This window comes from Macaca nemestrina, chromosome 6, assembly GCF_043159975.1.
Source record: "Macaca nemestrina isolate mMacNem1 chromosome 6, mMacNem.hap1, whole genome shotgun sequence".
NCBI classification, from domain to species: domain Eukaryota; kingdom Metazoa; phylum Chordata; class Mammalia; order Primates; family Cercopithecidae; genus Macaca; species Macaca nemestrina.
In genome coordinates, this window is record NC_092130.1 from 81306436 (window position 1) to 81333959 (window position 27524).

The 27524-nt window shown below is 39.6% G+C and overlaps 1 long non-coding RNA gene across 1 annotated transcript in view; it reads right to left on the bottom strand.

Annotated features, from left to right (window-relative positions):
• Nucleotides 1–3527: 3527 nt before the first annotated feature.
• LOC139363590 (uncharacterized) overlaps nt 3528–27524 on the bottom strand; it is a 105485-nt gene continuing 81488 nt past the window's right edge. Inside the window, exon 3 of the long non-coding RNA XR_011624255.1 lies at nt 3528–3587. This is a non-coding gene — a long non-coding RNA (uncharacterized lncRNA). The remainder of the gene's footprint in view (nt 3588–27524) is intronic.

Consider the following 27524-nt stretch of genomic DNA (forward strand, 5'->3'; position numbering starts at 1 on the left):
AATCTCGCTACTAACCTACTCTAAGAAAGTGTCTTAGGCTTACATCTTTTCCTTTTAAGCATTTTAATTTATCAAGACTCTTTGATGACCCCATCTCTCCAGTCAAATAAAGGAGCTGAAAACAAGAAAACGAGCACTGTTCTCTTTATTTCCTGCTTTTCTTTTTCTGTATTTCAGGCTTTCAAATCCATCTCGAAAACTGTTTATGACACAGATCTACATTGTCACTGTTGTATAAATCAAGAACTATTATTTTTAAGTTTAAGAAACAAAGTATGGGTAACGATCTAAGTGACATCTTACCTTATCTATGACTGAGAGACTGATCAAAGATTAGCTAACTCATGTAAAATAACCTTTCCCCCAGTAGGTTCCAGAGAGAGCTGACTGAACTCCTCTCCTGATAAAATGACCACTCCTACCCTAAGGCTTCTGCCTCCATCATCAGTCAGGTCATCAGTTCAACAATGAGACTGAACCCTCCCAGACTTCCTTAGCTCTGTTTAAAGCCATCAGGAAAAACCCAGATACTAATCTCCCATACTCATAGCCACTAATTTCGTCACTAATAATACTAATCTCATCGCTAATCTCCAGCACTCATAGCCACTAATTTCCTTGAATCCAGCAGAACCAATCTCATTACGCCACTTATTCCTATCTATATCAAGAACTCTTAGACTCTCAGATCATTCCTCACCTCTCATGCTTTAATTTCCACAAGGCTCTAACATGATCCTTCTTCCTCACTACCATCCCATACACAAATAGCCATTTTCAAAACTTTTCCATCATGCCTTGAATTATTAATAAAATCCATCATCAGCAAAAGTCTCTATCTCCAACATCTTCCCTTAGCATTCTGTTCACTTTCTTGCTACAGAGAACAGAAACTTGGCTTTCCCTGAGGACTCTGCGTCCCACCCAGCCCTCTAAAGTGGTAGCTGTTTTTTTCCCCATGTGCTGGGCTTGGAGGTAGGTCATGTGTCCTCCTTGCTTCTCTCATCATTTGTCCATCCTTATTCCCCCTTCCCTAAACCATCAACTTTAAATCCCTGTTACCAAACATCACCCCCTACCCTTCATTGTTTTGTGATCAATCAATTTCCAAGTCCTTCTGCCTCATTTCTCAAAGATATCAGCTCCTGACTCATTAACATTCTTTCCAACAACACTCCCGTAATTCTTTGCGGTTGTAATATCTACATATATGAGCTTTCTAATCAGTGTCTTCTGTATTCTTCAACCTCCTCTCACCGAAGGATCCTGCTCTTCATCCTACCTCAGTCACTATCCCCATGAGTGGACCATAGACCTTTATCAATAGCTATGCCTGCTCCACAAGCTCAGTGTCATGTCTCCCACTTTCTGACCACCACATATTCTTCCTATTCCCTTTCTCTAGTTTTCTATCTCCAATTGTTCTTTGATCCCATGCTCAATTTTTCTATCCTCCCACTGTCCATCAATCCATCCATGTTCTCTCTCTGCTACCTACTCAGTTTAAGTTTCATATTAGATTTATAATCACTTCCTTGCATACAGTCTCAACTGCCTTGCATTTCTGTTGAGTCATCACAGTCACTTGCAACACTGCTACCTAGATTAAATCCAACTGTTTACTTTCTATGCCTGACAGGGCTGGGGGGAAAAAAAAAAAAACACACAACTATACTAATCATTTTCACTTTAAAATGGTGACTACTTCTCTCAAGTGTACTTTTAAAATATTCCAGTGTGCAGAAAAAAAAAATTAACATAGCAGGCCTGAGATTGCTATCCTTAGAAAGGGCTGTTTGCGGCCGGGCGCAGTGGCTCAAGCCTGTAATCCCAGCACTTTGGGAGGCCGAGATGGGCGGATCATAAGGTCAGGAGATCGAGACCATCCTGGCTAACACGGTGAAACCCCGTCTCTACTAAAAAATACAAAAAAATAGCCGGGCGAGGGGGCGGCGCCTGTAGTCCCAGCTACTCGGGAGGCTGAGGCAGGAGAATGGCGTGAACCCGGGAGGCGGAGCTTGCAGTGAGCTGAGATCCGGCCACTGCACTCCAGCCCGGGGGACAGAGCCAGACTCCGTCTCAAAAAAAAAAAAAAAAAAAAGAAAGAAAGGGCTGTTTGCAAAACTGGCCCTTGACTGGCATCTGCAAACTTGGATTTTAGGAGGGTGCCAAACATTCCCTGACAAACATGGCTCACTTGGCCTACACTGTTTGTGCAAATGGTTTAGGCCAAACACCTGCTTTCCTTCTGGAAGTCTGAAATTTTAATACATGCTAAGCAGAGAAGTCCTGCATGACCAACCCCCAATAAAAACTCTGGGCAAAGAGTTTCTAATGAACTTTCTTCGTAAACAGAATTTCATGCGTTTTCACAGCTAGTTGCTGAAGAAATTAAGCATGCCCTATGTAACTCCACTGGGAAAGTATTCTTGAAAGTTTTTATCTGATTTCCCATAGACTTTGCTGAATTTACTTTGTATCCTTTCACCATAATAAATCATAGTGATAAGTAGAATAATAGGCTGAGTCCTGTAAATCTTCCTAATGAATCATAGAAACTAGGGGAATTCTTGAGGACCCCTGGAACACCTGGCCACTATGGCATATTTTCCTAGTTCATTTACTCTCCTAGATAATTATGGTATATTTTCTACTCTCTTCTTAAGCATTCAATACATGTTTTGTTTTGTTTTGTTTTGTTTTTGAGATGAAGTCTTGCTTGTTGCCCAGGCTAGAGTGCAGTAGTGTGACCTCAGTTCACTGTAACCATCACCCCCTGAGGTTCAATTCTCCTGCCTCAGCCTTCTGAGTAGCTGGGATTACAGGCTCCCACCACCACGCCCAGCTAATTTTTGTATTTTAGTAGAGATGGGGTTTTGCCATGTTGGCCAGGCTGGTCTTGAATTCCTGGAGCTAAGCAATCGACCCACCTCAGCCTCCCACCTGGCAAACACCTTTTTTTCTCACTCTAATGATTGTCCCTCTCTTTTTTGCACTGATTTCCCACTCCCTATTGAATCTTTCCCATCAACATGCAAACAAGCTGTTATTTCTTTAATTTTTAAAATATTCTCTTGGCTCCACTTCTCCAACTAGCTTCCCTTCCAATTTTTTTTATTCCTCTTTGCAGCAAAACACCTTTAAAAAGTTGTCTGTATTTGTTGTTTTTCAATTCCCCCTCTCCTTGTAATTTGCATTTAATCTCCACCGCTAAACATAAACTTCTCTTCTATATTATGAACTATATATTTGTGTCCCCCCCAAAATTTATATATTAAAATCCTCACCCTCAATGTGATGGTATTAAGAGGCAGGAACTTGAGGAAATAATTAGGTCATTGGCATGGACCCCTCATTAATGGGATTAGTGCCCTTATAAAAGGGACTCCAGAGAGCTCTCTCCGCCGCTTTCTGCGATGCAAGGATACAATAAGAAGTCTGAAGTCTCCAACCCAGAAAAGGGCCCTCACCATCACGCGATCATGCTGGCACCCCAACTCGAACTTTCAGCCTCCGGAACTGCGAGAAATAAATTTCTGTTGCTTGTAAGTCGTTCCATCTATGGTACTTAGTTGTAGCAGCCCAAACTGTGTAAAATACAAATATACTTTTTCACTTAACTTCTAGAGTAAAATAATCTCTTAGTTTTCCTCCTACTTCAACAATTGCTTTTACTCAGTCTTCTTAGATGATTTCTTCTATTTTCTAGAACTTTTAATGATAGAGTACCTCAGGGCTCAATCTTTGGTGGTTTTGTTTTTGTTTTTGTTTTTTCTAATTACACACTGTCCCTTCATGTTCCCTTCCATTTTTTTATGACAGTGATTCCCAAACTTATATATGTAATGCTGGCCTCCTTTGTGAAATCCAGGTTAACACTACCACTACTTGCTCTACATTGCCACTTTGATGAATAATAGATATCTAAAACTTCACAAGTCCCAAACTGGACTCCAATTCTTTCTCTTCAAAACTGCTCTATCTACAGCCTTCCCCATTTCAACTGATGTCAATTCGTTCCTTCCAGTTGCTTAAGCCAAAAACCTTAAAGTCAACTTTCATTCCTCTCTTTTGCCTTCCAAACCAGCAAAAAGTCTTGCTGGCTTTATCTTCAAAATATATGTAGAATCTGATCAACTTTCACCCTCTTCTCTCTGTCTCCTGGTCCGTGCCACCATCATCTCTTACCTAGATTATTGCATTGGATTTTGAACAGGTTTCACTACTTCCATGCTTTTCTCCCTGGTCTTGTTAATACAGCAAGAGAGATCCTTTCTCAGCTGAAGTCAGATGTGTCATACCTCAGCTCAAACCCCTGCAGTGGTCTCTTACTTTCCTCAGGTAAAAGGCAAATTCATATGTAACCTGATTCCTCATTATCTCTGATTCAAAACTACCATGCGTACTATTCAAAGTTCCATCTTTTGAGAGTTAGTGGTTTAATGAAAGGATTGTTTCATACATAGGGCTTTTTTCTGTTATTACTTTCATAATTTTCCCTTGCTTGCAAGGAGCTGCATCTTTGACTTTTTTTCTTGACGTAGTTGTCTTAATCTCCTACTCAAACAACCTTACAATGTAAGTTTCCCAACAGTCTCTCCACAGATCATTTACTAAGATATTAAAAGACTCTCCAGATAAATTTGTACCTAGAAAGAATTACTGCCATGAAGATTATCAGAATGTCAGAAAGAAAACTATATGAAAGCATTAGGTAAAAGAAAAATAGCAGATTTACACTTCTTAGCAAGAAGCTTTCTTACAGTAAAATTCCAAAAAAGAATTATTATAATGGGTGTCAAAGAGAGATTTTTTTTTTCCTGGCCCCAAAGTTGACTTTTAATTTATCCTAAAGCCACTGAAGCAAAAACCATGATAAAACATTATACTTTCCTTTAAAACACGTGCCCCCCCGCAAACACACAGAAAGAAGTATGTGTATGAGAAAAGTAGTTTGTATATGGGATGAAATAATATAAATTCAAAACTTACGTATAAGGGCAAGCTCTATCACTAATCTTTTTTTTCCGACTTTTATTTTTGGTCCAAGGGACAAGTGGAGGTTTTTTAGCTGGGTAAATTCCATGTCATGGAAGTTTGATGTGCAGATCATTTTGTTACCCAGGTAATCAGCATAACACCTGACAACTTTTACATCCTCATCCTCCTCTCATCCTCCACCCTCAAGCAGGCCCCAGTATCTATTGTTCACTTCTTTGTGTCTATGTGTACTCCATGGTTAACTTCCACTTCTAAGAGAGGACATGTGGTATTTGGTTTTCTGTTCCTGAATTAATTTGCTTAGGATAATGACCTCCTACTCCATCGATGTCGTAGCAATTGGCATGATCTTGTTGTTTTTCATAGTTGCATAGTATTCCATGGTGTATATGTACTATATTCTGTTTCTCTAGTCCACCGTTGAGGGGCATCTAGGGTGATTCCATATCTTTGCTATTGTGAATAGAGCTGGAATGAATGTATGCATGCATGCATCGTTTTGGTAGAATGACTTATTTTGGGAGATGGTATACTCAGTAATGAGATTGCTGGGTTGAATGGCAGTTCTGTTTTAAGTTCTTTTAGGAATTGCCATATGACTTTCCAAGGTAGCTGAACTAATTTACATTCCCACCAACAGTATGTAAGCGTTCTTCTTTCTCTGTAACCTCACCAGCATCTGGTGATTTTTTACATTTTTATCAACAGCCATTCTGACTGGTGTGAGATGGTATCTCATTTTGGTTTTGATATGCATTTTTCTAATGACTAGTGATATTGAGCACTATTTCCTTTGTTTATTGGCTGCTTGTCTGTCTTCTTTTGAGAAATGTCTGTTTATGTCCTTTGTCCATTATTTAATGGGGTTGTTTTTTGCTTAACATAATTTCCTTATAGATTTTGGATACTCGACCTTTGTTGGATACATAGTTTGCAAATATTTTCTTCCATTCTGTAGGTTGTCTGTTTACTCTGTTCATGGCTTATTTCACTGTGCAGAAGTTCTTTGGTTTAATTAGGTCCCACTTGTCCATTTTTGTTTTTGTGGGAATTGCTTTTGGAATCTTTGTCATGAAGTCCTTGCCAGTGCCAATGTCCAGAATGGTATTTCCTGTTTTCTTCTAGGGTTTCTATAGTTTTAGGTTTTCCATTTAAGTCTTTAATCCATCTTGTGATGATTTTTGAATATGGTGAAAGGTAGAGATCCAGATTCAATCTTCTACATATGGCTAGTCAAATATCTCAGCACCATTTATTGGATAGTGATTTATTTCCCTTCCCATTCCTTGTTATTGTTAGCTTTGTTGAAGATAAATGGTTGTACATTTATGGCTTTACTTCTGAGTTCTCAAACCTATTCCATTGGCATATGTGTCTGTTTTTGCATCGGTACCGTGTTGTTTTAGTTACTGTATAATTATAGTATAATTTGAGAATAGGTATGTGATGTCTTGGTATGAGGAGTAGTATCAACCCCCTGTCCGCCTCGGATCTTATGATACACATCGCATGGGGGTGGACACCTCCCATGGTACGGGAAGTAATATCACCCCCCTATCTCCCCCTGGATGTTATGATCCACGGTGGACACACAGCTTGTTTACCATACTGTGAGTAATATCATCTCCCCTTCTGGCAATTACAAACTATATCACAGATAGGTGTACACCCTCTACAGTATTGGGAGTAATATCATCCTCTCCCCCACTGGATATTAAGAACAATATCACAGAAGTGTTTATAACCCCTGTGATATTGGGTGTAATATCATCCTCTCCCACGTTGAAATTAGGAACTATATCACTGGGGGCGTGTACACCTCCGGTGATATTTAAAGTAATATCATCCTCTTCTCTCCTGGATCTTGGGAACAATACCACTGGGGGGTGTACACTTTCTGCAATATTGGGAGTAATATCATTCTCTCCACATTTGAATATTACAGACAATATCACAGGAGGGGTTCACACCCCCTGCGATATTGGGAATAATATTTTACCCTCCTCCCTGCATGACACGAAAAATATAACAGAGTGGGTATACACCTCCTGCGATATGGGGAGTAATATCATCTTCTGGATATTAGAAACAATATCACACAGGAGTGTACACTTTCTTCAATATTGGGAATAATGTCATCCTCTCCTTCTTTGAATATTAAGAACAATATCACAGGGGGGATGTAGACACCCTGCGATATTGGGAGTAATATCACGTTTTCACCCACCCCACCCCCTGGATATTAGGCACAATATCCTGGGGGTGGGTGTACACCTCTGCTATATGGGAATAATATCATCCTCTCCCTTCCTGGATATTAGAAACAATATCACAGGATTGGTATACAAAGCTTTCAATATTGGGAGTAATTTCATCCTCTCCCCCTCCGGATATTAGGAACAATCTCACAGAGGGGGTGTACACTCCCTGCGATATTGGTGGTATTATTATTTTCTTCTTCTCTGAATGTTAGGAGCAAAATCACCAGGTAGATGTACACCCACTGTTATATTGGGAGTAATGTAATACTCTATCCCCTGGATATCAGGAGCAATATCATAGGGTGAATGTACACCCACAGCGATATTGGGAGCAATATCATGCTCTTCCTCTTTGGATATTAGGAGCAATATCACAGGTAGGTGTACACCCCTTGCTGTATTAGAAGTAAAATTATCATCTCTTCCTTTATTTATTAGGAACAATATCACAGGGGGGTGTACACCCCCAGCACTATTGGGAGTAATATCATTCTCTCTTCTTCTGGAGAGCAGGAATAATATCACAGGTGGGGTGTACACCCCCTGTAATATTGGGAATAATATCATCCTCTCCCACATTGAAATTAGTAACAATATCATTGGGGGCCTGTACACTCCCTGCGATATTAAAAGTAATATCATCCTCTCCACCCCTCCGGATATTAAGAACATAATACATGAAAGTGTACACTTTTTGCGATATTGGGAGTAATATCACACCCTCTCTGCCTTTGAATATTAAGGACAATATTACAGGGAAGGTGTACACCCCCTGCGATATTGAGAATATTATCTTCTCCCACATTGTATATTAGGAAAAATATAACAGAGTGGGTGTACACCTCCTGTGATATGGGGAGTAATATTATTTTCTCCCCTACTGGATATTAGGAACAATATCACACAGGACTGTACACTTCCTTTGATATTGAGAGTAATATCATCCTCTCCGCCTTTGATTATTAAGATAAATATAACAGGGGAGATGTACACCCCCCGTGATATTGCAAGTAATATGAGACTCTGCCACCCCTGGATATTGGGAGCAATATCTCAGCGTGGGTATACACCTCCTGCTATATGGGGAGTAATATCATCCTCTCCCTTCCTGGATATTAGGAGCAATATCACAGGGTGAATGTACATAGCCTGCAATATTGAAAGTAATACCATCCTCTACCCCTCTGGATATTAAGAACAATCTCACAAAGGGTGTACACTCCCTGCAATGCTGGGAGTAATATCATTTTCTTCTTCCCTGAATATTAAGAGTACATCTACCTGGGTGGATGTACACCCACTGTTATATAGGGAGTAATGTCATACTCTACCGTCTAAGAGACTAACTCCCCATACCGCGAGAACTTTCACCCTCCGGTATGGAAAGTAATATCCGGGGGGGGAGAGGGTGATATAACTCCCCATATCGCAGGAGCTGTTCACTACCCCGTGATATAGGTCATAATATCCAGGGCGGGGAAAGGGTGATATTACTCCCCATATCGCTGTGGCTCTTCACACCTGCGTGATATAGTTCGTAATATGTAGATGGGGAGAGGGTGATATTACTCCCTATACAGCGGGGACAGTTCAACCCCCGGGATATGATTGGTAATATCCAGAGGGGACAGAGAGGGTGATACTACTCTCCATATCACAGGGGCAGGAAGGTTCATTCCCCGTGATATGGTTCCTAGTATGCGGGGAGGAGGGGAGGGAGAGGGTGATATTCCTCCCGATATCGTAGGGAGTGTTCACACCCTTGTGATATGGTTCCTAATACCCCGGGGGAGGAGAGAATAATACTCCTCCCCATATGGCAAGTAGTGTTCACGCCTCCATGATATGGATGGTGATATCCGGAGGAGGGAGAGAGCAATATTACTTTCCCAATTTTGGGGGGTGTTCACCCCACCCCTTGATATAGTTCGCAATATCCAAGGGTGTGAGATGGTGATATTACTCCCCATACTGCGGGGCTGTTCACCCCCCTATGATATCGTTCGTAATATGCGGGGGAGGGTAACATTATTCCCCATATCTCAGGGGGTGTGCACCGCCCGTGATATGGTTTGTAACATCCGGGTGGGGGAGAGGGTGATACTAATCCCCATATGGCGGGAACTGTTCACCCGAGCCCAGTGATACGGTTCGTAATATCGGGGGAGGGGGGGAGAGAATGATATTACTTCCCATGTCACGGGGTGTGTTCACCCCGACGTGATATGGTTTGTAATATTGGGGGGGAGAGGGTGATATTACTCCCCATATCTCAAGGGGTGTTCACCCCACAGTGATATGGTTCCTAATAACCGACGGTGGGGAGAGGGTGAGATAACTCCCCATACGATGGGGGTGTTAACTCTTCTGTGATATTGTTCGTAATATCCAGGGGTGGGAGAGGGCGATATTACTCCCCATTTCTCAGGGATTGTTCATCGCCCCGTGATATGGTTTGTAATATCCGGTGGGGGAAGAAGGTGATATTATTCTTCATATTGCGGGGGGTGTAATATCATTTTTTCACCCCAGATATTATGAACAATATCAAAGAAAGAGTGTATGCTCTCTGTGATATTAGGTTAATACCACACACTGTGATATTAGGAGGGTGATATCTCCCCATGATATTATGAATAATATCCCAGAGTGTACACATATGGTGTAAACCCACTGTGATATTAGGAGAGTAATATCTCCCCAGGATATTACAAATAATATTCCATGGTGTACAAACGTGGTGAACACTTATTTTGATATTAGGAGATTAGGAGATTATAACTCCCCAGGATATTACAAATAATATCCCAGGATGTATAAATAAGGTGTAAACGCACTGTGACATTAGGAGAGTAATAGCTCCCCAAGTATTATGAATAATATCCCAGAGGGTGTAAACACATGGTATATAAACCCTCTTTGATATTAGGAGAGTAACACCTCTGCAGGATATTACAAACAATATCCCAGGTTGTACACAAATGTTGCACACCCACTGTGATATTAGGAAATTAATATCTCCCTAGGATATTACAAATAATATCCAGGGTGTACGCACATGGTATACACCCAATGTAATATTAGGAGAATAATAACTCCCCCAGATATTACAAATGATATCCCAGGGTATACACACATGGTGTACACTTACTGTGATAGTAGGAGACTAATATCACTCCAAGATATTACAAATAATATCCCAGAAAGTACCCACACGGAGCACATCCACTGTGATATAAGGAGTAATATTATTATGAACAATATCCCAGTGTGTACACTCACTGTGGTATTAAAAGTAATATCTCTCCAGTATGTTATGAATAATATATTTGGGTGTACACCCACATTGATATTAGGAATTATATCTTCCCAAAATATTACGAATAATATCCCAGGGTGTACACACATGGTGTAAACCCACTGTGATATTAAGAGAGTAATATCTCCCCAGGATAATATGAATAATATTCCAGGCTGTAAAAATATGGTGAACACCTACCTTGATATTAGGGGAGTAATATCTCCCCAGGATATTACAAATAATATCCCAGGATGTACAAACAAGGTGTAAACGCACTGTGACATTAGGAGAGAAATATCTCCCCAAAATATTACAAATAATATCTGAGAGGGTGTATACAAATTTTGTACATCTCACAAGACATTATGAATAATATCCCAGGTTGTACACAGATTTTGTACACCCACTGTGGTATTAGGAAAGTAATATCTCCCAAGGATATTACAAATAATATTCAGGGTGTACGCATATGGTGTACAACCAATGTAATATTAGGAGAATAATACATCCCCCAGATATTGTGAAAAATATCCCAGGGTGTACCCACATGGTGTACACCCACTGTGATATTAGGAGTAATATCTTCCGAGGATATTACAAATAATATCTCAGAGTGTACACACATGGTGTAAACCCACTGTGATATTGTGAGATTAATATCTCCCCAGGATACTATGAATAATATTCCAGGGTATAAAAACATGGTGAACACCTACTGTGATATTATGAGTGTAATATCTCCCCAGGATATTACGAATAATATACCAGGATGTACAAAAAAAGTGTAAACACACTGTGATATTAGAAGAGCAATATATCCCCAAATTATTATGAATAATATCCCAGAGGGTGTACACATGGTGCAAAATATCGAAGAGTGTACACTCTGTGATACTGGATTTAATATCACACACTGTGATATTAGCAGAGTAATATCACATATGATTCATATAATATTATGAATAATATCCCAGGGTGTACACACATCATGTACACACATTGTGATAGGAGACTAATATCTCCCCAGGATATTTTGAATAATATCCCACATTGTACATACATGGTGTACACTCACAGTATAGTCACATGGTGACTATAAGAGTAATATTATGAGTAATATTATATTATATAATATTATGAGTAATATTAATATTATATTATATACACAGGGATGTACACCCCCTGTGATACTGCAAATATTATCATCTTCACCCTTCCTGAATATTAGAAACAATACCACAGAGGGGGTGTACACCCCCTGCGATATTGCAAGTAATGTCATCTTCTCCCCCCAGGATATTGGGAACAATATACAGGGGGAGTGTACATCCCCTGAGATATTTGAAGTAATGTACTCTCTTATCCTGAATATTAACAATAGTATTATGGCGGGGGGAACACTCCCTGTGATATTGGGAGTAATATTATTTTCTCCCCCGTAGGATGTTAGAAACAATGTCACAGTGGAGGTCTACACCTCCTGTGATATTAGGACTAATAGCATTCTCTCCCCCCAGGATATTAGGAAAAATATCACAGAGGGTGTGTACACCCCCTGTGATTTTCGGAATAATACCATACTCTTCCCCCCTGGATATTAGGAACAATAACACGGGGGGGGGGGTGTATACCCTTTGTAACATTGGGAGTAATATCATCATCTTCCTCTCTAAATATTAGAAACAATATCACAGAGAGGGTATACACTTCCTGCGATATTGAGAGTAATCTCCTCTCCCTCTTGGATATTAGGAACAATATCAAAGGGGAGGTGCACCCCCTAGAATATTGGGAGTAATGTCTTTCTCTCCTCCCCTGGATATTAGGAACAATATTACAGTGTGAGTGTACACCCCCTGTGATATTGGCAGTAATATTATTCTCTCCCTGCCTGGATATAAGAAACAATATCACAGGAGGGGTTTACACTGCCTGCAATATTGGGAGTAATATCTTCCTCTTTCCCCCTGTATATTAGAAACAATATCAAAGGGAGTGGTGTACAGCCTCTAAGACATTTGGAGTAATATTATCCTCTACAAACTAGGATATTAAAAACAACATTATGGGGGGGCTGTACACCCCCTGTGAATTTGGGAGTAATATTATCCTTTAACCCAACTGGATATTATGAGCAATATCGTGGGGGTGGCGTACATCCCTGCGATATTGGGAGTAATATAACTCTCCCAACCCCCGGATATTAGGAACAATATAACAGGAAAGGATCAGTATTATCCTTTCCCCTGTTGGATGTTAGGACCAATATCACAAAGAGGGTGTAGATCCCCTGCAATATTGGGAGTAATATCATCTTTTCCACCCTTCGATATTAAAAACAATATTGCTGGGCGGGTGTACATCTTTTTTTGATATTGAGAGTAATATCATCCTCCCCACTTCTGGATATTACAAACACTATTATACAGGGCGTGTACACGCCTAAGATATTTGGAGTCATATCATCCTCTCCCCGCCTGAATATTGGAAACAATATCACAGAGGGGGTACAGTCCTTGTGATATTGGGGGTAATGTCATCCCCAACCCCCTGGATATTAGAAACAATGTTATACCTGCGATATTAAATGTAACAAAATCCTTCCCCTCCCTGCATGTTAGGAACAATGTCTCAGGGGGAGTGTACACCCCCTGCTATACTGGGAGTAATAGCCTCTCTCTCCTTGGAGATTAGGAACAATGTCACAGGGGTGTGTACACCCCATGTGATATTGGAGGTAATATTATCCTATCAGGTTCTGGATATTAGGAACAACATCACAGAGGGGGTGTACACTTCTAGCGATATTGGGAGTAATATCATCCTCTGATGCTCTGGATATTAGAAGCTATATCACTGGGGGAATGTACATTCTTTGCAATATTGGGAGAAATGTCATTCTCTCCCCCCTTGAAAATTAAAAAATATATCACAGTAGAGGTGTACACCTCCTGCGATATTGGGAGTAATATCATCCTGCACCCACCTGAATATTAGGAACAATATCACAGGGGGGGTGTACACACCCGACGATACTGGGTGTGATATTATCCTCTTTACCCCTGGATACTAGGAACAATATCACATGGTGAGTGTACACTCCATGTGATATTGGGAGTAATATTTTCTTCCCCCGTGAATATTAGGAACAATATCACAGAGTGAGTATACACCCTCCACAATAATAAAAGTAATATCATCCTCTGCCCCCAGGAGATCAGGAACAATATCACTATGATGGTGTACACTTCCTGTGAAATGGGGTATAATATCATCTTTCCTCCACCAGATATTAAGAACAATATAACACGGGAGGTGTATGCCCCATGCGATATTGGGAATAATATCACTTTCTTTCTCCCAAGATATTAGGAACAGTATCAAAGAGGGGGTGTACACTCCCCGATATATTGGGAATAATGTCATCTTCTCTTCTTCGGGATATTATGAACAATATCACAGGGGAGGTGTCTACCCAGTGCGATATTGAGAGTAACATCATCTTCTCTCAACCTGGATATTAGGAACAATATTACAGGAAGGATGTACATCCCCTGTGATATTTTGAGTGATATGATTCTCTCCCCACCTGGCTATTAGAAACAATATCACAGTGGTTGTACACTATCTGCAATATTGGGAGTAATATCGTCCTCTCTGCCCCTGAATATTAGAAAGATATCACAAGTGGGTGCACACCACCTGCGGTTTTGGGAGTAACATTATCCTCTCTACCTTTGAATACTAAGAAAAATATTACAGAAGGGTACACACCCCCTGCGATGCTGGGAGTAATGTCACCCTCTCCCACACTGGAAATTAAGAATGACATTATGGAAGGGGTGTATACCGCCTGAAATATTGAAAGTCATATTATACTCTCTCCTTCTAAATATTAAAACCATATTATAAGGGGATGTACACCCTTTGCAATATTGGGAGTAATATCGTCCTCTTTTTCCCTGGACATTAGGAACCATACCACAGAAGGGGTGCACACCCCCTGCGATATGGGGAGTAATAGCATCCTCTCATTCAGGGGTTCACATTTCCTGCTATATTGGGAGTAATATCATCCTCTCCCTCCCTGGATATTTGAAACATTATCAAGGAGGGGTGTACACCCCCTGCAATATTGAGAGTATTATCACCCTCTTTCTCCCTGAATATTAGGCAAAACATCACACGGGGTGTACACCCCCTAGATATTGGGAGTAATATCATTCTCTCTCCCCCTTAATATTAGAAATAATACCACAGGGTGGGTGTACAGCCCCTGCAATATTGGGAGTAATATCCTATTTCCCCCTAAATATTAGGAACAATATCACAGGGTTGTGTACACCCTCTGCGATATTGAGAGTTATATCAGCCTCTCCCCATTTGGATATTAGGAAAAATATCACGGAGGGGATGTACAGCAGTCTGCAATATTGGCGGTAATATCATCCTCTCCCCCCCTGGATATTAGGAACAATATCACAGAATTGGTGTACACCTTCTCCAATATCAGGAGTAATATCATCCTGACCCATTTGGATATTAAGAACAATATCACAGTGGGGTGTACACCTCCTGAGATTTTGGAAGTGATATCATCCTCTCCCCTCTGGACATTAGAAACAATATCACAGAAAAGGTGTACAGCCCCTGCGATATTGGGAGTAATATCATCCTTTCCCTCATGGATATTCAGAACAATATCACAGGAGGGGTGTACACCCCCTGGGATATTAGAAGTAATATCATTCTCTCCGTTCCTGGATATTAGAAACAATATTACAGGTGGGGTGTACAGTCCCTGCGATATTGAGAGTAATTTCATCCTGTTCCCTTCTGGATATTAGGAACAATATCACAGTATTAATATTAATAACCATATCACAGGGGAGTGAACACCCCATGGAACACTGGGAGTAATGCCATCCTGTCCATCCCTGGATATTAGGAGAAATATCACAGAAAGAGTGTACATCCTCTGCGTTTTGGGGATTAATATCATTTACACCCCCAATGGATATTCAGACCAATATCTCTACTCCCCCAGAGATATTGGATGCAATATTATCCCCATCCCCCGTGGATATTAGGAACCACATCACAGAGTGGGTGTACACTTCATGTGATATTGGGAGTAATATTGTCTTTCCCCTTGGATATTAGAAACAAATGGTTAGTGTGCAACCGTTGCGACATTGAGAGTAATATTATCCTCTCCACTTCTGCTTATTAGGAACTATATCAAAGGGGGGTTGTACAATCCCTGCGGTATTTTGAGTAATATCATGTTCTCCCCCCACCCCCACCCATGGATATTAGGAACAATATCACCGAAAAGTGTACACCTTCTGCAATATTGGGGAGTAATATCATCGTCTCCCCACTGGATATTAGCAAAAATATCACAGGGAGGGTGTATAGCACCTGCGATATTGGGAGCAACATCATCCTCTCTTCCCATAGATGTTTGGAATAATATCACAGGGGTGAGGTGTACACTGCCTGTGATGTTGAATGTAATATCATCCTCTCCCCCAGTGAATATTAAGAACAATATCCCAGGGGAGGTGTAAAACCCCTGCAGTATTGGGAGTAATATCATCCTCTGCCCCCCTGGATATTAGGATCGGTATTACAGAAAAGGTGTACATTAGCTGATGTATTGGGAGTAATGTCATCCTCTCACCCCCTGGATATTAGGAACATATAACAGGGGTGGTGTATGCACCCTGAGATATTGGAAGTAATATCATTTTCTCCCCCCTGGATATTAGGAACAATATTACAGGGTGGTTGTGCACACCCTGCAATTGTGGGAGTAATATCATCTTCTCTCTCTTTGAATATTAGGAACAATATCACAGGGTGGGTATACACTCCCTGTGATCGAGGGAGTAATGTCATCCTCTCCCCACTTTGTTATTAGGAACAATATCACAGAGGGTGTACATCCCTTGCGATATTTAGATTAATGTCATTCTCTTTTCCTTTGGATATTAGAAAAAACATCAAAAGAGTGTATACACCTCCTGCGATGTATATACCCCCGGTGATACTAGGAGCAAGATCATCCTCTTTCCCCTTGGATATTAGGAACACTATCACGGGGGGTGTACACCCACTCCAATATTGAAAGGGGTGTACACTCCCCCTGCGATATTGTTGTTAATATCAATGGGGGAAAACGAGGATAGTGCTCCAAATATCACAGGGCGTTTACACTCATTCTGTGATATTGTTTCTAATACCCAGGTGAGGAGAGGATGATATTACTGTCAATATTTCAAAGAGTGTACACCCCACCTGTGATACTGTTCCTAATATCCAGGGGAAGAGAGGACAACATTACTCTCAATATTGCAAGGCGTGTACACCCTAACTCTGATTTTTTTTTAATCCAGGGAGGGAGAGGACGATATTACTCTCAATATCGTAGGGTGTGTACACTCCCTGTGTGATATTGTTCCTAATATCCAGAAGAGGAGAGGTTGGTATTAGTCCCAGTATCGCAGTGGGTGTATACCCATCCTGTAATATTGTTCCTAATATCCAGGGGTGGAGAGGATGATGTTACTCCCAATATCGCAGGAAGTGTACGTTCCCCTGTGATATTATTCCTAATATCCAGTGGAAGAGAGGATAATATTACTCCCAAAATCACAGGGGATGTACACCCCCCTATGGTATTGTTACTAATATCAAAGGGGCAAAAGCATATTATTCCCAATATCACAGGGAATGTACACCTCCCATGTGATATTGTTTCTAATATCCAGTTAGGGACAGGATGACATTACAAGTTATATTACAAGAGATGTACACCCCCCCATGTGACATTATTTCTAATATCCAGGGAAAAAGAGCATATTGCTCCTAAAAATCTCAGGGCGTATACACACACCGTGTCAAATTGTTCCTAATATTAAAAGGTGGACAGTATGTTATTATTCCCAATATCGTAAGAGATGTACACGCCCCCTCTAATAATGATTTTATTATAAAGAAAGGGAGAGGATGATGTTATTCCCAATATCGCAAGGGGTGTACACCGCCTTGTGATATTGTTTGTAATATCCAAAAAGGGAGATAATGCTATTGCCAATAGAGTAAATACACCGTGTGTACACCCCCATGTGATATGGTTCGTAATATCCAGGGGGAGAGGGTGATATTACTCTCCATATCACAGGGAGTGTACAACCCCCGGAGATATGGTTTGTAATATCCAGGGAGGGAGAGGGTGATATTATTTTCCATATCGTGGGGTGTGAACCACCCTTGTGATTTGTTTCATAATATCCAGGGAGGGAGAGGGTGATATCACTCCCCTTATCGCAAGAGGTGTACACCCCCTTGTGATATGGTTCATAATATCCAGGGGGAGAGAGGGTGATACTACTCCCCATATCTCAAGGAGTGTATTATGGTTTGTAATATCCGGGGGGGAAAGGTAATATTACTCCTCATATCGCAGGGGTTGTACGCCCCCGCCCCCTGTGATATGGTTCTTAATATCCAGGGGCAGAGAGGGTGATATTACTCCTAATGTTGCGGGGGGTGTAACCACCTCATTGTGATATTGTGCCTAATATCCCAGATAGGGAGAGGATATTTCCCCTAATATCTCACAGATGTACACCACTGCTGTGATGTAATTCCTAATATCCAGGAAAGTAGAGGATGATGTGACTCCCTATATCGCAGGTGGCATACACCACTCTGTAATATTATTTTCAGTATGCAGGAGAGGAAAATAATAACATTACTCTCAACATCGAGGGAGGTGTACATCACCTCTGTGATATTGTTACTAATATTCTGATGGAGGAAAATACCACTTCCAAAATCACAAGGGATGTACACTATTCCTATGATATTGCTCCTAATATCCAGGGGAGGAGGAGGTGATAATACTCCCAATACTGCAGTGGGTGTATACCCCATGTGATATTTTTCCTACTATCCAGAAATAGCATATTATTCCCAATATCACAGGGGCTCTACATCTCCCTTATTATATTGTTTCTAATATCCATCAAACGACAGGATAATATTACTCCCAATATTGTAGGCGGTGTACACACCTGCTGTGATTTGTTTCTAATATCCTGTGGGGGAGAGGATGACAGTACTTTCAATATCTCAGGGGGTGTACACCCCTGCTGTGATATTGTTTCTAATGTCCACAGGGTTAAAGGCTTATATTATTCCAATATCGCAGGAAGTGTACACCCACCCTGTGATATATGTCCTAAAGCCCAGAGAGGAAAAGAATGATATTACTTTCAATATCACAGGGGATGTACACACTCCCTGTGATGTTTTCAATATCCAAGGGGTGAAAGGATGATATGACCCACAGTGGGTATATACCTTGTGAGATTTTTCGTAAAATCCTAGGGTGATATTATTTTTAATATCCCAGTGGGTGTACACTCTGTGAGATTATCTGTAATAACATAGCGAGATACTACACCTCATAACACAGTGAGTATACATCCTGTAAGATTATTTGTAAATCCTAGGGTGATATTATTTTTAATATCCCAGTGGGTGTACACCCTCTGAGATTATTTGTAATATCCTAGGGAGATTTTGCTTTTAATATCAGAGTAGGTGTAAACCCTGTAGATTATTTGCCATATTATAGAGAGATATTACTCCTAATATCGCAGTGGGTGTACAGCCTGTGAGATTATTGGTAATATCCTAAGGAGACATTACTCCTAATATTAGAGTGGGTGTGCACATTGTGAGATTATTTATAATATGCTTGGGAGATATTATTCCAAAAGTCACAGTGTATGTACACCCTATGAGATTATTCATAATATCCTAGAGAGATATTACTCCCAAAACTACAGTGGGTGTACACCTTGTGAGATTATTTGTACTATCCTAGGCCTATATCACTTATAAAATCACAGTGGGTGTACACCCTCTGAGATCATTTGTAATATCCTAGGGACATATTACACATATGTACACACATAGTGTACTCTCATTGTGATATCATTTAGAATATCCTAGGGAAATACTACTTCTAACATCACAGTGAATGTACAACCTGTAATATTATTCATAATATTCTAGAAAGATATTACTCCTAATATCACAGTGGGTGTACACTCTGTGATATCGTTCACAATATCCTAGGGAGATATTACTTCTAATACCACAGTGGGTGTACACTCTGTGATATTGTTAGAAAAATTCTAAGGACATATTTCTTTTACTATCACAGTTTGTGTATACCCTGTGATATTTTTCATAATATCCTAGGGAGATATTATTCCTAATATCACAATGGGTGTACACCCTGTAATATTATTTGTAATATTCTAGGAAGATAATACTCCGTATATCACAGTGGGTGTACACCTTGTGTTTAGACCCTGTGATATGATTTGTAATATCATAGGGGAATATTACTCCAAACATCACGGTGGGTATGCATTCTGTGTATTCAGCTGTGTTATGATTCGTAATATTTTAGGGAGATATTACTTTGAATATCACAGTGGGTGTACACCCTGTGATACAATTTGTAATATCCTACAAAGATATTACTCTGAATATCACAGTGGTTGTACACCCTTTGATATTTCTTGTAATATCCTAGGGAGATATTACTTCAAATATCACACTGGGTGTATGCAATGTGATATTACTCGTAATATCCTAAAGAGATATTACCCCACATATCACAGTGGGTGAACATTCTATGATTTTACTCGTAATATCCTAAGGAGATATTACTTTGAATATCACAGTGGCTATACACCCTGTAATATTACTTGTACTATTTTAAGGAGATATTACTCTGAATATCAGTTGGTGTACATCATGTGATATTACTTGTAATATCTTAGGGAGATATTAATCCTAACATCGCAGTTGGTGTACACCATGTGTCTAAACTCTGTGATTTTACTTTGAATATTCTACAGAGATATTACCTCTAATATCACCGTGGCTATACACTATGTGAGCATACAGCCATGGTGAGATTGTTTGTAATATCCTGCAGTGGTGAGAGTGTTTGTAATATCCTAGGGAGATATTACTCCTAATATCACAGTGGGTATATACCATGTGTGTACACTTGCTGTAAGATTATTCATAATATTCTAGAAAGACGCTACTTTTAATAACAAAGTTGGTGTACACCCTGTGAAATTATTCATAATATCCTAGGAAGATATTACTCTTAATATCACACTGGCTATACACACTGTGAGATTATTCATAATATCCTAGGGAGATATTATTCCTAATATCACAGTGAGTGTACACCATCTGTGTACATTCTGTGAGATTATTTGTAATATCCTAGGGGGATATTACCCCTGATAGCACAGTAGTGTACACCCTGTGAGTAGTATCCCTATTTTTACTATCCCAGGGAGATATCACTCCTAGAATTACTGTGAAAGTATATCATGTGTGTGCACTCTGTGCTATAATTCATACTATCCCAGGGAGATATCAGTTCTAGTATTACAGTGGGTGTACACCATGTGTATACACCCTGTGCCATGATTCATACTATTTCAAAGAGATATTACTCCTAGTATTACAATGAGTGTACACCATGTGTGTACACCTTGTGCTATGATTTGTACTATTTCTGGAAGATATCACTTTTAGTATTACAGTGCGTGTACTTTACTATTTTAGTATTACAGTGCCTGTACACATGGTATACACCCAGTGCTATTATTCATACTATTCCAGGGAGTTATCACTTTTTAGTACCAAAGTGGGTGTACGCCATGTGTGTACAACCTGTTCTATGTTTCATACTTTCCAGGAAAATCTGACTTTCAGTATCACACTGGGTGTACACCGTGTGTGTACACCCTGTGCTATAAATCGTACTATCCCAGGGAGATATCACTCCTATCACAGTGAATGTACACCCTGTGTATACACCCTGTGCTATTATTCATACTATCCTAGAGAGATATCACTCCTAGTATCACAGTGAGTGTACACCATTTGTGTACACTCTGTGCCATGACTCGAACTATCCCAGAAAGATATCACTCCTAGTATCACAATGGCTGTACACCATGTGTGTACACCATGTGCTATGATTTACACTATGCCAGAAAGATATCACTCCTACTATCACAGAGGATGTACATCATGTGTGTACACGCAGTGCTGTGATTCATACTATCCCAGGGAGATATTACTTTTAGTATCAAAGTGGGTTTACACCATGTGTGTACACCCTTTGCTATAGATCATACTATCCCAGGGAGATATCGCTCTTACTATCACAGTGAATGTACACCCTGTGCTATTATTCATGCTATCCTAAGGAGATATCACTCCTAGTATCACAGTCAATGTACACCCTGTGTGTACACCCTGTGCTATTATTCATGCCATTATAGGGAGATATCACTACTTGTATCACAGTGGGTGTACACCATGTATGTACATCATGTGATACAATTTGTACTATCCTATGGAGAAGTCACTCTTAGTATCACAGTGGGAGTATGACATGTGTGTACACCCTGTGATATCATTTGTACTCTCCTAGGGAGATATCACTCCTAGTATCACAGTGAGTGTACACCATGTGTGTACACACTGTGATATAATTCATACTATCCAAGGGAGATATCACCCCTAGTATCACAGTGAGTGTACATCCTGTGATATAATTCAAAATATCCTAGCAAGATATTACCCTGAATATCACAGTGGGTGTACACCCTGTGATACGATTCATAATACTCTAGGAAGATATTACTTTGATTATCACAGTGGGAGTACACCCTCTGATATGATTCATAATAAATATCCAAGGGAGATATTGCTTCAAATATCACAGTGGGTGTACAAACTGTGATATTTATCGGTAATATTCTAGGAAAATATGACTCTTTATATCACAGTTGTTGTACTCCCTGGTGTATTATTCATAATGTCCTAGGCTAATATTACTCCTAAAATCATAGTGTGTGTACACCCTGTGATATTACTCATAATATCCTAGAAAGATATTACTCCTAATATCACAGTGTGTGTAAACTATATGGGTAAACCCTGTGATATAATTCATATTATGCTAGGGAGATATTACTCTTAATATCACAGTGGGTGTAAACCCTATGATATTACTCATAATATTCTATGGAGACATTATTTCTAATATCACAGTGGGTTTACACCCTGTTATATTATTTGTAATATCCTAGGGAGATACTACTCCTAATATCACAGTTGCTGTACACCTGTTATATTATTTGTAATATCCTAGGGAGATACTACTCCTAATAGCACAGTGGGTGTACATCCTGTGATATTATTTGTAATATCCTAGGAAAATATTACTCCCAATATCATACTGGGAATACAACTTATGTGTTCATTCTGTGATATTTTTCATAATATCCTATGGAGATATTAATCCTAATACCATAGTGAGTGTATACCCTGTGATATTATTTGTAATATCTTAGGAAGATATTCTCTTAATATCACAATATCACAGTGGGTATACACCATGTGTGTACACCCTGTGATATCATCTGTAATAACCTATGGAGATATTACTACTAATATCACAGTGAGTATACACTCTGTGACATTCATAATACTCTAGGGAGTTATTACTTCTAATATAACAGTGGGTGTACCCCATGTGATATTAATCATAATATCCTAAGGATGCATTACTCCTAATTTAACATTGGGTATACATCATATGTGTATGCCCTGTGATATTATTCATAATATACTAGGGAAATATTGCTCCTAATAACACGGTGGATATACACACTGTGATATTATTTGTAATATTCAAGGGAGGTAGTACTCCTAATATCACAGTGGTTGTATACCCTGGAATATGATTTGTAATATCTTAATGAGATATTGCTCTTAATATCACAGTGTGTGTAGATTCTCTGATATTATTCATAATATCCTAAGGAGATATTTCTCCTAAAATCACAGTGGATGTACACCCTGTGATATTGTTGGTAATATCCTAGAAAGATATTATTCCTTATATCACAGTGGGTGTACACCCTGTGATATTATTTGTAATAGTTTAGGAAGATATTACTTCTGATATCACAGTGGGTGTACTCCTGTAATATTATTTGTAATATCCTATGTAGATATTACTCCTAATATCACAGTGAGTGTACATCCTGTGATACTATTTATAATATCCTAGGAAAATATTACTCCCAATATCACAGTGGATGTACGACATATGTGTTCATTCTGTGATATTATTCATAATATCCTACGGAGATACTACTCATAATATCACAGTGGGTGTACACCCTGTGATATTATTTGTAATATCCTAAAAAGATATTTCTTCTAGTATCACAGGGGGTGTACACCATGTGTGTACACCCCCTATGATATCATTTGTAATATCCTATGGAGATATTACTGCTAATATCCCAGTGGGTGTACACCCTGTGACATTATTCACAATATTCCAGGGAGTTATTACTTCTAATATCACAGTGGCTGTACACCATGTGTTTACACTCTGTGATATTATTTGTAATATCCTAGAGAGATAGTACCACTAATTTCATAGTGGATGTACACACTGTGATATTATTTGTAATATTTTAGGCAGACATTACCCCTAACATCACAGGGTGATATTACTCCTAATATCCTAAGGAGATACTACTCCTGATATCACAGTGCGTGTACAATGTGTCACATTATTCATAACATTTAGGAAGATTTCACTCCTGATATCACAGTAGGTGTACCCCATGTGTGTACACCCTGTGATATATCATAGTTGGCAGTAGATAACAAGAATTGTAAGTTATTTTTCTGTAAACGTAAAGAGCTTGTGAGGTTCTTTAGACCTAAAAAGACCTGAGGATAAGAAACAGGGGTATCTTTGTTTGCTACTCACTTAGATTAAGGATTAAGAAGATGATGAGATGATGGATAATTCAGGAGAGAAAGGACAGAAGGCAGAAAAAAGCGGTATTTATTCCTGCCATTCCCTCTCTTTGATGCCTTTGCATTTTGTAAACTGTTAACAACTTAGATACAAATTCAGACAAAAGACTGAGTGGTGAGGTGGCCAGATAATTGATTGAAAGTAAATTTGCACCATCTCACTTGGAATGGAGGAAAGAGTAATTTCAGTTTTAGCTAAACAAAACAAAAAAAAGAAGTGGGTTTGGGGGGACTTTAGTTCACTCAGTTTTACAGGCTAAGGTTCATGCCTGCTTATCTAATTTTAAAAGGTATCACATTTTTGTTGCACCAGGTTCTCCTCTAGGTGCTTCCCAAATGTTAACTAAATAATTCTCATCATACCTCCATGAAAAGGTACTATTTTTGCCTTAACCTCTTATTTTTAAAATAGGAAAATTGGGAAAGGAATGATTGTGTAACCTGCCTATATAGGAAGAAGCAAAGCTGGGATTTGAACCCAAATTGTATGTCTCTGAAAGCTACTCTTGACCACTGTACTCTGCTACCTTTCACACTCAGTGGCAATTTTCTTAAGGGTAGGGCTGTTTTTCATTTATCTTTGCGGCACCCAGAGTCCCTGCTACACTATTTCTCTAAGCATCTATTGAAATGAAGCATTGTTAGTACCAGGGACAGTCCAAGTAGCCAAAGGATACTCAATAAATACATAAAAAAGTGAAAAAGGCCTCCAAGAAATGTGGGAGATTGCCCAGGTCCACTGAGGAAGTGCCATTCTGTTTTCTTTATCATAAACCACTTGCACTCTGGTATGGAGATCTGCAGTGTGAGCCTGATCAGAATTTAAGTGTATTAGTTATACAAAAATAATATTTGTATTGCACTTTTTTTGGTGGAAAGTTGTATTGCATATTGTAAGCAAAGTGGTAAATGATCCCATTAGACCTGAGCTAGAGTTATAAGTGAAAGTTAACAAAGCAATAAATACCACAGTGGAGCCACATTTTATGAATGTGATGAATGTTTGTCATATGGCCTCTCTTATATCTCAGCACTTTAAACTTTGTTTGGTTTGTTTACTTTATTTTTCTGGATGCCTTGGATAGTTGAGGAAACACAGGGAGTAAGCCAGCAAAACACCACACTAAGTGGTTCCAAGCTGCTTGTGGTCAGATATTAGGGTAAGTCATCTGTTATTCCCTCAGATAATCAAATGAAACACACAAGGTGTACAAGCACTGTGATATTGGGAGTGATACCTCCCTGGAATATTATGAACGGCATCACAGAATGTACACACATGGTATACACCCACTGTGATACAAGGAGTAATATTATCCCCAAGATATTACATATAGTATCACACGGTGACACACATTGTGTACAACCACTTTGATACTAGGAGTAATATATCCTCAGAATATTATGAATAGTATCACAGGGATATCTTCCTAGGATATTATGAATAGTATCACAGGGTCTACACAAATGGTACTCGCTTAATCTAAGCGAGTACCTTAATATAAGCGAGTACCTTAATCTAAGCGAGTAGCTTAATCTAAGCGAGTAGCAAACTCAGGTCTTTTTAGGTCTGAAGAAACTCACAAGCTCTTTCTTTAAGTTTACAGAAAAATAACTTACAATTCTTATTATCTACTGCCAACTATGTACTACTACTTGAGAACAAGAGACCGAATTTTTTTTTTCTTTCTGGGACACTTCAAACTCTGAAGTCTGATGAGTGTAGCAGCCTATACTGCTTTGCAAGTTCTTCCCTCTCTGCCTCCAGGGTCCCAATCCCAGAAACAGCAACTTCTATTCTGTAATCATTTCCCCTCTATTGTTCTTTCCTCCCCAAACCCCGAAGAGAAATTTCTAGTGATAGAAAGGGAGAATCTCTCTTTAACCACTAATATTTTGTTTAAACTCTGAAATTCACTCCACTCCCCTGAGGGCTTTTGTTTTTTTGTTTGTTTTGTTTTGTTTTGTTTTGTTAATGGAGTCTCACTCTGTCAAAAGGCTGGAGTGCCGTGGTGTTATCTGGACTCACTGCAACCTTTGCCTCCTGGGTTCAAGCGATTTTCCTGCCTCAGCCTCCCAAGTAACTGGGATTACAGGCACCCACCACCACGCACAGCTAATTTTCGTATTTTTAGTGGAGACAGGGATTCACCATGTCGGCCAGGCTGTTCTCAAACTCCTGACCTTGTGATCCGCCTGCCTCGGCCTCCCAAAGTGCTGGGATTACAGGCATGAGCCACCACACCTGGCCAGGCTTAATAATTTGCAAACAAAAGTCAGGAGAATCTCTTGGTATGTGCTTTCCCTTCTGTCATATCCTTCCCTGGAGGCAAGGCTCACCTAACAACCTTGCTGCTGGAATGGGAGACAGGGAAAAAGGAAACAGGAAGAGATGATACAATGGTGAGTTAATTGTTCAGAAATGCTATGCAGAAACACATATGTGCACAAATAACCATAATGCAAGGCAGCATGTTCAAAGTGTTGTAAGAAAAGAATATAGAATAAACTATAAAATTTTTAAGGGGACAGCTCCCTCTGAGTGGAGCTGAGAGTATATAAGGAAAGGCTCCAGAGGATGTAGCATTCCATGAGGGATATGACTGGCAGAGGTGGATAGGAGAACATCCTGCATAGGGTTGGGGCAAACACTCAAAGCCAGGAAAATCCACTGTGTTTTACACAGGGAAGTAATTCAGTTTGAAAACTCAAAACTCCATCCCTGACTGCAAACAAAACTTCAATTTAGAATAAACCATCATAACCAATTATCCCTAAGTCCTAGTGAACCCAAAACATTTTTTTACCATTGCCAAAAACAGGCATCTAGGGACCCCAGAATAAATCAGGCTATAAAAGGAGTCAAAAATGATTCTGGGAAACCTTTTCTGTCAGTTGGTTTGATGTATGTCCATTAATTAAAGAGAAGCAGGCCCTGGTTGATGTGTATAAGAATAAAAGGAGTTCTGCTGTATGAGACTATCATGTTT